Here is a 16244-nt window from a genome sequence, read left to right as displayed (position 1 = left end):
TACAGGATGTTAACCCCTTGTCTGATATATTGCTGGTAAATATTTTTTCCCAATTAGTTGGTTGTCTTTCTAGCTTAGTTGCGATAGATTTAGCTGTGCAGAAGCTTTTTATTTTAAGGTAGTCCCATTTGTCGAGTCTCTCTCCAACTTGTTGTGACCCTGGGACTCTGTTCAGGAAGTTCCTTCCTGTGCCTATTAGTTCAAGTGTCTCTCCTACTCTGTCCTGCAGTAGTTTCAGAGATTCAGGTTTAATGTTAAGGTCTTTAATCCATTTTGAGTTGATGTTGGTGCATGGTGATAGGCTGGGGTCCACTTTTAGTTTTCTGCATGTGGCTGCCCAGTTTTCCCAGCACCAGCGGTTGAAGAGGCTGTGTTTCTTCCATTGTATGTCTTTGGCTCCTTTGTCGAATATCAGCTGGCTGTAGGCCTGTGGATTTATATCTGGATCTTCTATTCTGTTCCATTGGTCTTCGGGTCTGTTTTTGTGCCAGTACCATGCTGTCTTTGTGATTATAGCTCTGTAGTAGAGTTTGAAGTTCGGCATGGATAGCCCTCCCATATTGTCTTTATCCCCTAGAATTGTTTTGGCTATTCTAGGTCTTTTGTTGTTCCATATAAATTTTTGGACTGTTTTCTGTATTTCAGTGATGTACGTCATTGGGATTTTAATAGGAATTGCATTGAATTTGTATATTAATTTTGGAAGTATCACCATCTTTACTATATTAAGTCGGCCTATCCAGGAGCATGGGAGGTCTTTCCATTTCCTAGTGTCTTCTGCAATTTCTTTCTTTAACTTTTTATAGTTCTCATTAAATAGTTCTTTTACATCTTTGGTTAGGTTAATTCCTAAATATTTTATTTTTTGGGAGGTTATTGTGAATGGGGTTGCTCCCTTTATTTCCCTCTCTTCCTGTGCGTTATCAGTGTATAGGAAGGCAACTGATTTTTGTGGGTTTATTTTGTATCCTGCTATTTTGCCGAAGTGACTTATGATTTCTAAAAGTTTGGGGATGGAGTTTTTGGGATCGTGGAGGTATAGTATCATGTCGTCTGCAAAAAGGGATAGTTTCACTTCTTCTTTCCCTATGCGGATCCCTTTAATGTCTTTTTCTTGCCTTATTGCCCTGGCTAAGGGTTCTAGGACTATGTTGAAGAGGAGTGGAGACAGTGGACATCCTTGCCTTGTTCCTGTTTTTAGGAGGATTGGTTGTAGCTTTTCCCCATTAAGTATAATATTGGCTATTGGTCTGTCATAAATGGCTTTTATTGTTTTTAGAAATGTTCCTTCTATTCCTATTTTCTCCAGAGCTTTTAGCATGAATGAATGTTGAATTTTATCAAAGGCCTTTTCTGCATCTGTGGCGATAATCATGTGATTCTTGACCTTGGCTCTGTTGATATGCTGGATTACATTTATTGACTTACGTATGTTAAACCATCCCTGTGTCTCTGGGATGAAGCCTACCTGATCATAGTGTATTATTTTTTTTATGTGTTTCTGGATTCTGTTAGCTAGAATCTTGTTAAGGATCTTTGCATCTGTGTTCATCAAGGAGATTGGCCTGTAATTCTCCTTTTTGGTTGGGTCTTTGCCTGGTTTGGGGATGAGTGTGATATTGGCTTCGTAGAATGAGTTTGGGATAGCTCCCTCCTTCTCTGTTTCTCTGAAGAGCTTGAGGAGTATGGGTATTAGTTCTTCTTTAAAGGTCTTATAGAATTCTGCTGTGAATCCATCTGGTCCTGGGCTTTTTTTTGTTGGAAGACTTTTGATAGCTTCCTGTATCTCATTATAGGATATTGGCTTATTTAATTGGTTAACTTCTTCTTTGCTCAGTTTGGGTAACTTGTATTTCTCTAAAAATGCATCCATTTCCGCCAGATTTTCTTCCTTTAGAGAGTATAGCTTTTGAAAGTAGTCTGTTAGAATTGTTTGGATATCTTGGGTACGTGTTGTGATGTTTCCCGTGGCATCCCTAATCCTATTAATATGGGTTTCCTCTCTTCTTTTTTTAATTAATCTTGCCAACGGGCCATCAATTTTGTTTATTTTTTCAAAGAACCAGCTTTTTGTTTGGTTTATTTTGGTTATGGTTTTCTGATTTTCTAATTGGTTAATCTCTGCTCTCAATTTGGTTATCTGGCTTCGTCTAGTAGCTTTAGGTCCCATTTTTTCTTGTTTTTCTAGCTGTTTTAGTTGCAACATGAGATTATTTACTTGGTCTGTCTCCATTCTCTTGATGTGGGCACTGAGGGCAATAAATTTGCCCCTCAGGACTGCTTTTGCTGTGTCCCACAAGTTTCTTTGTGAGGTGTTTTCATTTTCATTGAGTTCTAGGAAATGCTTTATTTCTTCTCTGATCTCTTCTGTTACCCAGGCCTTGTTAAGGAGTGTGCTGTTCAATTTCCATGTATTAGAGAAATTTCTGCGGTATGCTTTGTTATTGAGAGCTAGCTTGATTCCACTGTGGTCAGATAGGATACAGGGGATTATGTCGATCCCTTTGTATTTGCTTAAGTTCCTTGAATGAACTATGATATGGTCTATTTTGGAGAAAGTTCCATGAGCTGCTGAGAAGAATGTGTACTGTGTTGTTTTAGGGTGAAATACTCGGTAGATGTCAGTTAATTCCGCTTGAAGTATGGCCTCACTTAATTCGGTAGCTTCTTTGCCAATCCTCTGGTTGGTAGACCTGTCCTTTGGTGAGAGTGGCGTGTTAAAGTCTCCTAGTATTATCGTATTGGGATCTATTTTATTCTGTAAGTTTGAGAGCATTTGTTTAACATATCTGGGTGCACCGATATTTGGGGCATATAAGTTGATGATGGTTATATCCTCCTCTTGGATTGTTCCCTTTATTAATATGTAGTGTCCGTCCTTGTCTTTCTGTACTGATTTTAATGAAAAGTTTATTTTGTCAGATATCAGGATAGCTACACCTGCTTTCTTATTGGGGGAATTTGATTGGTAGATCCTTTTCCACCCCTTCACTCTGAGTTTGTTTGTATGTTTGGCTGAGAGGTGGGTCTCCTGAAGGCAACAGATGGATGGGTCTTGTTTTCTGATCCAGTCCTCAGTTCGTTTTCTTTTAATTGGCGAATTCAGCCCATTTATATTAAGAGAAAGTATAGAGAGATGCATTGTTGTCCCTGCCATTCCGTTTTCCTAAGTTTTTCTTCTTTCCTTTCCTCCTGTGCTTGCTCAGTTAGACTTTGAGTAATGCCTGTTTGGGGCAGGTCCCAGTTCCTGGTTGCTTTCTTCAGGTTGTGTCCCCCCTCTTAGAATTCTTTGTAATGCTGGCTTAATGTTTATGTATTCATTTAGTTTTTCTTTGCTATTAAAAGTTTTCAGTTCTCCATCGAATGTGAATGCTAGCTTTGCCGGGTATATCAGTCTGGGTTGGCAGTTATTGGCTCTCAGGGCTCGTATGGTGCTTTCCCAGGCTTTTCTTGCATTCATTGTTTGTGTGGAGAGATCTGCAGTGATTCTAATTTTTTTCCCGTTGTAGTATAGCTCCTTCTTCATTTTTGCTGCATGCAGGATTGTTTCCTTATTATTCAGATCCATCATTGTTACTATTATGTGCCTAGAAGTGTTTCTCCTGGGATCTTGCTTGTTGGGTGTTCGATAAGCTTTTGTGATGTAGTTAAGATGGTCGTTTTTGAGGTGGGGAAAATTTTCATTGACTATCTTGTTAAATAGGTGTTGCATTCCCTTGCTCTGGAATTCCTCACCTTCGTCCACTCCGATTATGCGAAGGTTAAATTTTTTAGCATTATCTGCTTGTTCTTGAATTTCCCTTTGGTTTAATTTGAGTGATTTTTCCATATCTGTCACTTTTTGGTCCAGTTGGTGTATTCTGTCTTCTGTATCTGACACTCTACCTTCCATTTCATTCACTCTGTTGACCGTGGCTTCTATTGTGGTTTGCATGATGGAAATGGATCCCTTTATGGATTCAATGTTGGTTCTCAGAGTACTGATCTCACCTCTCAATGAGGTGATATCAGTATGCATTACCTCTAATTTGGCGTTTATCTCACTTCTTACTGAGGTTTGTGCAGCTTCTATTTTTGCATCCAATTTTTGTTTGATATCCTGTATATCTTTTGATAGTTCATCCTTGTGCTCTTTCAATTTCTGATCCATTTCTCGCTTTATTTCTTGAGTCATTGCCTCCAGCAACCCTTGGATGTAGTTTTTGTCTTCCATTCCTGCTTTGCTCCCACTGGGGCTCTCCCCTGCGTGGCTGCTGGCTTTTGAGGTGAGCTTGCTGTCCTGGGTAGTGGTAAACCTTGTGATTTTTCTCTGTGATTTTCGCATGGGGGTTCAGGAGACTGCTCTTCAATCTTGTTTTGGTGTGTCTGTCTTTGCTTGGTTGCTGATTCTCTATTGGTAGAGAGAGTCTGTGTCTGATCTGGATTCTGTTGGGAGCCTATTTCCAGCTGCTATTCACTTAGGATTCTCAGCTCTCTGCTGTAGCAATTCCCGCCTTTGGAAGGGTTGAGCAGCCTAGACTGCTTGTGTTTGCTCCTGCGGGTGCTCTTGGGAAGATCAGATGCTCTGGATGCACTCTCCCAAATACTGGAGTCTGCTATGGGCTCCTGATGTGTTTTTGTTTGTTTTGGGCTGGTTGTGGGCTTGAACTCTAGGTTTGGGTGCTGTCCCTCAGCTCTTCAGCTCAGGGCTGGCACCCTACCATTTGAGCCACAGCCCCACTTCTGACCCTTTTTGCTTTGTTCAGGCGCCGGTCCCCTGGCCTGGTTCCGGCCCCAGCCTGGAGCGCGCTCGTTAGGCCTGTGCTAATGTGTATACCACCTTGGTTATGCAGCCTGGAGGACACAGTTCAAATTTCTTCTACTGTTGGTAGTCTTGACCCAGGGGCACTGTTCCTGGCTTGAGCATTTAAGCTCCCTTCCCGGGGCGCTCTTGCTCTGGCCTGGCCAGCAGAGTGTGCTCCACCGGCTGGTGGGGCTCTCGAACAGTTCCCAGTTTTAGTGGGTCCTGTGGTCCGGGTGTTGGGGTAGGGAGTCTAGGTCAGGGTCTGGGGATTCCCTCCAGCTCTGGTCTCCCTTGATGGATTCCCTGTCCCCTGATGGGTACTCACCCTGTAGGTCGTCAGTTGTTGTTGCAGTCCGTCAGTTGTTGTTGCAGTCCGAGTTCAGTTGGAGTGGTTGCGGGCTGGGTTGGGCGGCCCCCCGCCGGGTCGTTGCGATCGCGACAGGTCCCTTTGTGGCGCTGCTGGTGCCGGGCGGCTTTGGCGGGATGGAGCCTCTCCGCTCCGGTGGAGAGTGATGGGTGGGGTGGGATCCTCCTGGAGACTCCCGGCTGGTAGGTTTCTCTGTTCCTGGCGATCCGCTGTTCTGCAATCCGGTACCTGGTGATCTGCAAGCAGCCCCCTGTGTCTCTGTGGCTCCGGCAGCCCCCGCCGGGCCGGCTGGCCGGCGGCTTGGCGCACTGCCGCGCGGCCAGTAAAGGTTGGGGGAGGGGTCTTCGCTCTTCTCTGTTCTGAAATTCTTCTTTTCCTCTCTTTCTTTTTTTGTTATTTTCCACCTCTGGTTTTTCTCTGAGTGTTCGTCTTTTTGTTGTCGGTCTCTTGGGGAGATTAAAGGTTGGAACTCGAACTCTCTTTTTGGTTGGAGAGAGCTGTGGCGTTTCCCTACTGCCCCGTCGCCATCTTGAGAACTCTCCCGTGTTTCTTGGTCTTAAGAAAATGTAAAACAAAATGCTTAAATAAGGATACAGGTAGACCCATTGTAACAATGAGATGTATAAAACACTATGTTGAAAATGAATTTTACAACTTTGGCGGGGGTGGGGGGGGAGTAGTTGTGGAGGAGGGAGATAAGGGATGGTAGGGGAAAACAAAGAAGGAGGTAACAAAGCTCAATAGGAAAGATATTCATTACCTTGCTCATGTAACTGTAACCCCTCTGTACAGCATTTTTACAATAAAAAAAATGTACCAAAAAAAAGAGAGAAAGAGGTGGTAATGATGTTCAAACCCAGATTTTTCCATCCTGGATCTTTTTCTTCCCTGATTTCTTTACAGTTCATCTGTTTCTGTCTTCTTAGTAACATTAAGTACATACTTGTTGAATGAGTATGTTCGTTCGTAAGTGTTATGCATTTTAACAGGGGATTCTGGCAGATATAGTCCAGACCCACAAGAATGCACCCTGTTGTAAATAGAATAACAAATGCTATCCAAGCCAGGGGTGGAAGAGGAGACGTTTTCCATTTCTTTTACCTGGGCTTCTTTTATATGGGCTTCCAGCCTCTTTTGCCTAGACCTAGCTGCAATCATGATGAACATGTGGCTGCTACGATGAGATCTCCAGGAGGCTGCACTCACTTTCCCTGTGTTATCAACCTTAGGCAGCATGTTGATTACAGTACACAGATTTGTGCTTTTTCAATTACAGTTTTTTAAAGGGGTAAGTTTGGAAGAAACTTTAAAAAACCCATCCAACCCTGAATATCAGATTATGAAGATTATTTCTATTTCACTATAAATACAATATGATGCAAATGCAACATAATGAATCATTCTTAGTGAAATGTCAGGATTGAAAGTAATGAGTCCTCTTAAAAAGTCTTTGATTCTACAGAGTATTTATTCTGCTTAAAACCTCAACTTTGACATTTCAATAAACACAGTTTATGGATGCATTATTAATGATACTATTAAACTTTTCAAGATAACCAGATGCAACTTTTAGACTTTTAGTTTTGATTTGATTCGTCTTATTTTATATATATATAATATATATAATACATTATACATTATATATATATATACATATATATATATATATAAAAAATGTATAATGTATTTTTGCCTGTTTTGGGGCTTAAACTCGGTCTGGGCACTGTCCTTGAACTTTTTAGCTCAAGACTAGCACTCTACCACTTGAGCCACAGTTTCATTTTCAGCTTTTTGGCAGTTAATTCAGATAAGAGTCTCATCAACTTTCCTTCCCAGGCTGCTTTTGAGCTGTGATCCTCATATCTCAGCCTTCTGAATAGATAGGATTACAGGCATGAGCCACTGGTGCCCAGCTTCAGTTAGATTTTAAAGTAGTATGGATAATATTTTAGAACATTTTACTGAAATAGTGTCAGAATTTTCACTTGTTATGAAAAGCAAGCCTTTGCTGTTTGTCCCTTTTAGAATGATAAGGCTCATTTCGCCTAATGTCAACTTATCTGACGTTTTCTGCTTGTCTCAGACATATACTAGTTATTGCAAATAAGGGAAACCATGGGACCTATGTTACTTTGGGTCTGGCTTACTTCATTTAATGTAATTTTTTCCGCATCTTTCCATTTTCTAACAAATGGGGCAATGTCATTCTTTCTGATGGAGACATAGAATTACATTGTGTATATATATGACATTTTCTTGATCCAAATGAACCTCAAGATAAGGACACAAGTGTTTTTTGCCTTCTTGCTATTGTTTCTAATATATTTATAAGGTGATTTTTTTTTGTGGCTTTGTATGTCCCTCCCCCTCGGTATAACCCCTGTTTTCACTGTATTTGATGTTGGTAAAATTTGGGGAGGGGAAGGGAAAAAACAAATTGTTTAAATAGGGATATAAGTGAGAGCAGGGGGGGCGGATTGTAGTCGTGGAGATGGGAGGGCAGGGATGGTAGGGGAAAAACAAAGGAGGAGGCAACAATGCTTGATAAGAAATGTACTCATTACCTTGCTCATGTGATTGTAACCCCTCTGTACAGTATTTTCACAATAAAAAACTTATTAAAATGATAATGCTGTTTGGAAAGACTTATTTTGTTTCTCTTTTTTTCTTTTAAACATTTTATTTTATTTTATTGTAAAGGCAGTGTACATAGGGGTTAGAGTTACATAAGTCAGGTAATGAGTATATTTCTTTCTGAACAGTGTCACCTTCTCTCTTGTTTTTTTTTCCCCAGATTTTCTTCTTCTTACCCTCCTCTCCCCCAAGTTGTATAGCTTACCCAAATTCTAAATTAGATATCATCTTAAAAGAATTAAAGTGTGGATTATTAATATATTAGACTTTAATTTTTTTTAATTCACCAAATCCAGGCATGGTGATGTATGCTGTAATCTTAGCACTCCTGATGTTGAGATAGGAGGATATCAAGTTCAAGGCCAGACTGAGCTACATACTGAGATACTGTCTTTTAAAAAATACCAATAAACTAGGTGTTGGTGGCTCATGTCTGTAATCCTAGATAATTATAAGGCTGAGATCCAAGGGTCATGGTTCAGAGCCAGCCTGGGCAGAAAAAGTCTGTGAGACCCTTATATTTACCAAACTACCAAAAAAGCTGGAAGTGGAGCTGTGGCTCAAGTGGTAGAGCACCAGCCTTGAGGAAAAGAGGCTCAGGGACAATGCCCAGGCCCTGAGTTCAAGCCCAAGGACCAGCACCAAAAAAACCCCAAACACACATACACACACACACACACACAAAACACCATTAATACATTCTGATAATAAAACATTGCAAGAATGCAGCAATCTTGTTCTAAAAATGTTTTTCCAAGTTCTATAATCTAAAGTATAAGTGATCTTAATAGGACTTCTTTCTCTAATTGGAAATTTTAATTTGATTAAGATTATAATTTTGTGTGTGTGTGTGTGTGTATATATATATATATCTCATATTTATTTCTACTTGAACCTATAAATGGTCTAAAATGGTTTTGGAATGCTAAATGAGGCCATAATGAGTTTCCTGTGGTTGAGTAAGGATGTACAAATTAGTATTACAACATTGCAATTAACATTTATCTTGACTAGGTTAAACTTTGCCAAATTTCTCCTTTTTTTTTGCTCCTGAACAATGCAAAAATAGTGATTCCAACATAAAAACAGGACTAGGAAAAGAAAACTGTACTGGTAACTAGAGAGATTGAGTAGCACAAGTATTTTTTTTTTAATTAAGTACCATGATCCCTTAGGGAAATAAAAATGTACAAAAGAAAATATACAAATAAAATATACAGGGGAAAAAACATCTAGAAACACAACAAATCAGAGAAAGACTTGAAAAATAAGATTATATCAAACTTAAAAGTTTCTGCATGGCAAAGGATATAGCTAATAAGCTAAACAGAAAGTTCACAGAATGTGAAAAAAGTTTTCTTAGACAAATGCCTAATGTTTAAAATATACTTAGAGCTCAACAAATTAAAACCTCAAAAAATAAACCCTCAAAGAAACAACAACCCAAATAATGAATGGGCTAATGACCTGCAGAAACACTCCTAAGAAAAGGTAAAAATGGCAAATAGACACATGAAGAAATGCTCAGTATCACTGGTCATAAGCAAATGTAAATCAAAACAACACTGAGATTCCATCTCACCCATTAGAATGGCCAATATTAAGAAAAAAAATAAACAGAAAACATGAAGAAAATATACAAAGTAAAATATACAAAAGAACCACTTTGCATTTTTCTTTTTATTTTATTATCAAATTTTTTTTTTTACTCCAAATGGAAACAACCTCTGCACACTTTACCCAGCTGTGCACGAATGGGCTGCTGCTTGCAGACTTTACACATGCCTGGTGGAGCAGTTCTGGTTCCTGTACTTTTGTATATTTGGCTGTGGTAGGTAACATCTTTGATCCCTTTTTTATTGTAATCTTGGTTTTTACTGGCAGTGAAACATAACCCTTCAAATATAGTACTTGGTTTAAGTGAGGTCTCCTTGTGGATGCTTAATAATATTTATTTAGTGAAGATAATGACCATGAAGGAAAAAGACTACAGTATAATGGGTGATTTTACTAAATACCTGACCAGATTTTACTGAGTAAAAATTTCCCAAGAAGCAATAAAAATGACAGTGTTTTGTTTAAAATCCAATCTCTCCTGCTAACTTACCTCAGATGAGACACTTAACTTGCTAGGATACTGTTTCCTCATTTGTAAAATAAGTAGGTCTAGCATCTTGATTTTTTAGTTATTCCTATCTCAGATGATGAAATTCATCTTGTTTAAAATCAACTACATAAATCTGTGCACCATTTTGGCTTTATAAGTCCTGCCTATCCTAGTCTTTTGGTAATAGGGAATTAAAAGGGTTTCAATGATTTTTTTTATTGTGAAAATACTGTACAGAGGGGTTACAATTACAAGGGCCAGATAATGAGTACATTTCTTATCAAGCATTGTAGCCTCCTCCTTTTCCGCCCCCCCCCCGCCCCCGCCCCGCCACCAAAGTGGTAAAGTTCGTTTTCGACATAACAACTTGTACATCTCATTGTTGCAATGGGTCCACCTGTATCCCTAATTAAACAATTTGTTTTCTCCCTTCCCCTCCACAAATTATACTCACATCAAATACAGTGAAAGCAGGGGTTATACCTTGGGGGAGGGACATACAAAGCAACAAAGAAATAATCTTATAAATGTGTTAGAAACAATCACATGAAAGAAGAAAAATATTTGAATACATATGTTAGTGTTGATTTCCCTAACATCAACTTATCTGACCTTTTCTGCTTGACTCAGACATACACTAGTTATTGCAAATAAAGGAAACCATGGGACCTATGTTTCTTTGGGCCTGGCTTACTTCACTTAATATAATTTTTTCCAAGTCTTTCCATTTTCTTACAAATGGGGCAATGTCATTCTTTCTGAAGGAGGCATAGAATTCCATTGTGTATATATACCACATTTTCTTGATCCATTCATCTACTGAGGGGCATCTGGGTTGGTTCCATATCTTAGCTATGGTAAATAAGGTTGCAATAAACAGTCCTGCTGGTAGCTTTAGTGTGGTCTTGCTTGTGATCATTTGGGTAAATGCCCAAAAGTGGGATTGCTGGGTCATAGGGGAGCTCTATGTGGCGTCTTTTGAGGAACCTCCATATTACTTTCCAAAGTGGTTGAACAAGTTTACACTCCCACCAACAATGCAGTAAGGTGAAAATGGCAATACTTCCCAAGGCTATCTACAAATTCAATTCGATACCTATCAATATTCCAACCTCATTCTTCAAGGAAATAGAAGATGCAATCCAAAAATTCATATGGAACAATAAAAGACCTCGAATAGCTAAAATGATCCTCAACAGAAAGAACAGTGCTGAAGGAATATCAATACCAAATTTCAAACTCTACTACAAAGCCATAGTAATCAAAACAGCTTGGTACTGGCACAAGAACAGACCTCAGGACCAATGGAATAGAATTGAACCCAGAAATGAACCTACAGACCTATAGCCATCTAATCTTCGATAAGAGAGATAAAAAAATAGAATGGAAGAAAGACAGCTTCTTCAGTAAATGGTGCTGGCAAGATTGGTTAACTACTTGTAGAAAATTAAAGCTAGATCCTTATATATCACCCTGCACCAGAATCAACTCCAAATGGATCAAAGACCTCGGAGTCAAAGCAGATACTCTGAAAACATTACAGGATGGAAAAGGAGAAACCCTAGGTCTCCTTGGCACAGGCCAAAATTTTCTTCATAGAGACCTAGAAACATAATAAATCAAAGAAAGGTTGGACAAATGGGATTGCATGAAATTGCAGAGCTTCTGCATGGCAAAGGACATAGCTAGCAAGATCAATAGAAAGCCCACGGATTGGGAGAAGATCTTCACTAGCCATACAACAGACACGAGTCTCCTATCTAAAATATACCAGGAACTCAAAAAATTAAATCCCCCAACAACAAATCTTCAAAGAAACAACTGCCCAATAAATAAGTGGGCTAAAGACTTAAAGAGAAACTTCTCTGAAGAGGAAAGAAGGATGGCAATAGACACATGAAGAAATGCTCAACTTCTCTAGCCATAAAAGAAATGCAAATCAAAACAACATTAAGATACCACCTCACCCCAGTCAGAATGGCTAAAATCAAGAACTCAATGATTTCTTTTAAAGATATAGTTTAATATCAGCATTCAATGTGCAATTTTTTTCTTATTGATCTAGTCCTTTTCCCATGAGGTTTTGCTACCATACGAAGTACTACAAAGTGATTTTTTATATATAGTGGTCAAAAGGTTCCTATGTTTGTGTTCTCCAGTAGTATCTAGTAATTAAAACCATCAGTGTATTCAAACCACTCCCACATAAGTAAGACTGTTACTTCATGCTGCCCACTAAGGGTGTCAAGAATTCTGATATTAATTATCAGGTTCAGTTGGTGTAATACTTCTAGAGCCAAAGATAGTGAAAATGTTGCTATCAAGGATAGACTAATGATAATATTCTGATTTTGAAATTATACAGCATATCAAAAAGCATCTTTTACAAATATTTGATTCTCACAACTTTTTGTGACTTCTGGAGATATGGTTATTTGAAAGCCCAGAACATCTTCTCTACCACCACCCTGCCTCAGCTCTTAGACCCCTGGCTTCCTCAGTAGAGTGGAGAGGAAACAAGTATTCTTCACATTTTCAGATATACTGAAGATTTTACTTCGTTTTGCTGAGATTCCCTTGACCCCAAGAAGAAAGGAAAGAATCGCAGTTCCATGCAGATTCGTTTCAATCAGCTTCTTTAGTATGATCAAAGTCATCCAAAAGACAGGGTTGGGCTGTTATTTCAGAGTCCTGGTGAAAAAAGATATCCCTGCTCCAATATTTCTCTTTCCCAGGTCTATGGAAAGTAGGCATGGGTCTGATGTTGACAAGAGCTTTCTGGACTTCAAATGAAGTTGACATTTATGTGAACAAGATGTCTGGACAGTTGATTAGCCACACAGTGTTGGTCTAAGCTTGCTTTTGTCAGCAATAGCTTCCCAAGGAGATGGATTATAGCCAGCACAGCTTGTCAACCTTCTGGAGTAAAGGTGAAAAGAATCTCTTTCTTTGGTGGTGGTCCTCCCACCCTGGCCTGCACATTTTTGCACAGCTTTTTCTTGTTCCAGTATCTGCCCAAGCATGTAATAAGTTGAGTTCCAATGAATCGGAACCTCCTGGTTTAGGTGATGTTTCAGCAAGTTGCTTTTCAACAGGAGCTGGAACAGGCATAATTTTTTTCTTCTTCTCTGCAGACATTGACAGGACAGCTGAAGTGTTCAGATTGCCCGTGTCATCGCTAAGATATTTATAAGCATTCCAAGTATGATGGAGAAAATCATCTTGCAGGATGGTTAAGGAGATTGCACAACCCATCCAGCAAAAAATGGTCATCTTGTTTGGTTTAAGCTGCGTTCTGTAAGCGAATCAATGGCTGCAAGCTGGAGAGAAGAGATGCAGAGGCATGGGGGATTGAACACAAGGAAACAGTCATTTTTCAAGGCACTAAGGACAGCTTGTGTTTTCCAATGAATCACCTTGCAGGTAACAATGCTTCTGCTGTATCCCATGTTACTGAGGAGAAATGCATCATGCCTCATCTGCTGAGAGTTCTGTTTTACTCAAAGATATTTCTGGACTGACTGTTGTATTATTTAATTGAGTTGACACATTTACCCAAATATTCGGTCTAGTCAATAAAAGTTCACCAGATTCAAAGGGAGTTATTGCTTTAATAAATGCTACATCTCATTTGTTTGTTGACTTAAGTGTCAGTCCTGGAAAGAACATTCAAAAGCCTTTCATGGGGTGCTTGGATGATAAAGTGGCAGAGATTTTGAAATAATTCAAGCTGAACTCATGCCTTCTGCAGGTAAATTATTTTAAAGAGAGTGGAGAAAGAAATAAAATGGTGATGGAAGATAAGGGCAAGGTAGGAAGGAAGGTGACAGAGAGGGACTGGCACAATCCAAGAGTGATAAGAGAAAGACATAAATCAAAAGGAAAACACACAAAAAGGAAGAAAGGCAGGAGATATGGAAAGAGGAAATAAGGAGAACTTGAAAGAAAAACAAGCACTGGAAACATTGACATGAAATTTTAAAAAGCATGTGGTTGCCAAATGACCAGGTATCAAGACTGCCCACTGCCGACTTAATTTTTCATTTTTTTCTTTTTTGTCAATCATGGGTTTTGAACGCAAGGGATGTGGGTACTATTCCTAAGCTGTTTTTGCTCCAGGCTAGCACTCTACCACTTTGAACCACAGCACCATTTCCAGTTTTTGAGTAGTTAATTGGAGATACGAGTCTCACGGGGACTTTTCTGCTCGGGCTAGCTTTGAACTGCCTCCTGTGTAGCTAGGATTATAGGTGTGAGTCACTTGTGCCCTGCTTAATTTCTCTTTATTTGAACTAAGCTTCAGGGGTAGAGCTAGGACACTTCTTATGTGATGGGGCTCTGGCTTCTGGGGATGGTACTCCTAGAGACCCAGGTATACTGCCATTCACACACAGACTGCCAGGGTGGCCAATAGAAAGGAGGGGACCTGGAAAAGCCCTGATTTGAGCAAGGGGGCCTGGCTCACGCACTAGAGATGTCATAATTCACCTAGAAGCTGTCCTATCTGTGGCATCTCTAGTGATGACCTAATCTGTTTGGGAACAGCTGTCTCATCTGGAACCATTTGTAAAGGAAGTTGTTACGGACATTATCTTTTTTAGCGTTGTTGTTTGTTGATGGTACTTGGGACTTGAACCTAGAGCTTCATGTTTGCTAGGCAGTTACTCTACCCTTTGAGCCATGCCTCCAGTCCCAAGGACACTATCTTTTCATAGTAGTTATAGGGATGGTAGTGAGAATGATGGTGGTGTGAAGAATAGTGGTGAAACAAACACACTTCCTCAACACCTAGAAAGCTACATTGAGGAAATTGGCACTGAATTTTTGGATGTCAGTGGAGGCATTCTGGGCTGTTTGTCTATGCTGATCATTTCCAAGACAGCAATAGTTGACTGGTTGATTTTGGTTAATCAGGCAGCCATATCACTCTGGTGCCCACTACCCTTTGCTCTCTTGAGTAAGGGAGGGAAAGCCAAAATCTAAACTAATCCTTGATGGCTTTTGATATTCTTCAGATGTCTTTTTGCTGACCAGTGACCACAGCCAATTGCTTTATATCTATTTTTCTTGGATTCTCAGTAGACTAGAAAATAAGCCAACAGTGGTGTTTACTGACTTCACTCTATTATCTCTACTGTTCAGCTAGACATGATTAAATCTCCCAGGTATCAATTGTTTAAAAAGGCAGAAGTCTAAGATGATCCTCACTGATCCATGCCCTTGGAGTATGGGTGGACCTGTGACTAGCTTCTAACCAATAGATGATGGGCAAGTGTGAGTAGGTTGTCCTCTGTGACAACATTGTGCTAACCTAATTAGGCTTCCTCTTCAATGAACTTTATGTTACCAGGGAGATTTTCCTCAGTGAGCTTGTCCTAATCAGGAGAGCCCTTTACAAGTAACTACAGATGTTGGAGAGTGAAGAAGTTAGAGTTTCTTGATGTGAGCTACTATGAATTCTATAATGATAAAAACTGAATGGTGAACAACCACATGGGCTTGAAAAGGACCTATGAACCATAGCTAAGACTAAAATCTTAATTGAAGTCTTCAGCAAAGGATACCCAGCACCAGAATTGTGCCCAAACTACTGACTCAAAAACCCTGTGAGATGAGAACCATGTTGGCATAAGTAATTCAGAATTAGAAACATCAAAGCGTTAGTTAGTCTGTGTTGGTAAAGTAACCTATCCCAATGGAAATGTTCAATGAGAAGTTTGTCAAGAGCCAAGCTCCATGGTAGAGCACTTGCTAGGATGCCCTAGGCCCTGGGTTTGATCCTCAATACTGGAAAAAGAATAAAAATGTTTGTCATTTGTAGGTGGGGAAGTTGTAGTTGTTTTTCAGTGTTAGAAAGAGAGTTTATGATCACTAAGGAACATTGTCCTGACCTTGTAGGATAGAAGGACTCTGAAGAGTATGTATAGGTGGTTAAAATAAGAGCCTCTATTCAATAGAGAAGGTCTCCAGTGAGGACAGGTGTGTACATGAGGTATCCAGTCCTGCAGAGTTGATGCTTTTCAGTGTAGTCTGAAGTATGACATCCGCTCATCTATTTCCCTGGACAATGTATGTGTAAGCAGAAACTTCCCCAGAATGCTACAGATACCTAGCAAATGTATGTTGTGGGCTTGCCACTGTTCTAAGTGCTGGTCACAGTGAGGGACCAAAGAATAGAGATGGTGGTTTGTGGAGCTTTCCTTCTAGTTGGAGCTATGGACATTAAGTAGCAATGCAAGATGCAGCTTCTGGATCTGTTGGCCTGTCTGTAGAGACCCCACTATGCAGAGTGGGCATAGGATATGCTTGGGAGAACACAATGGAAGTATTAGCAGTAATCCCATTTGGTGAGG

Source organism: Dipodomys spectabilis, unplaced genomic scaffold, assembly GCF_019054845.1.
Source record: "Dipodomys spectabilis isolate Male_0828 unplaced genomic scaffold, ASM1905484v1 ptg000024l, whole genome shotgun sequence".
In the NCBI taxonomy this organism is placed as follows: Eukaryota; Metazoa; Chordata; class Mammalia; order Rodentia; family Heteromyidae; genus Dipodomys; species Dipodomys spectabilis.
The sequence above is the reverse complement of the archived record's forward strand: the minus strand, read 5'-3'. Positions refer to the sequence as shown.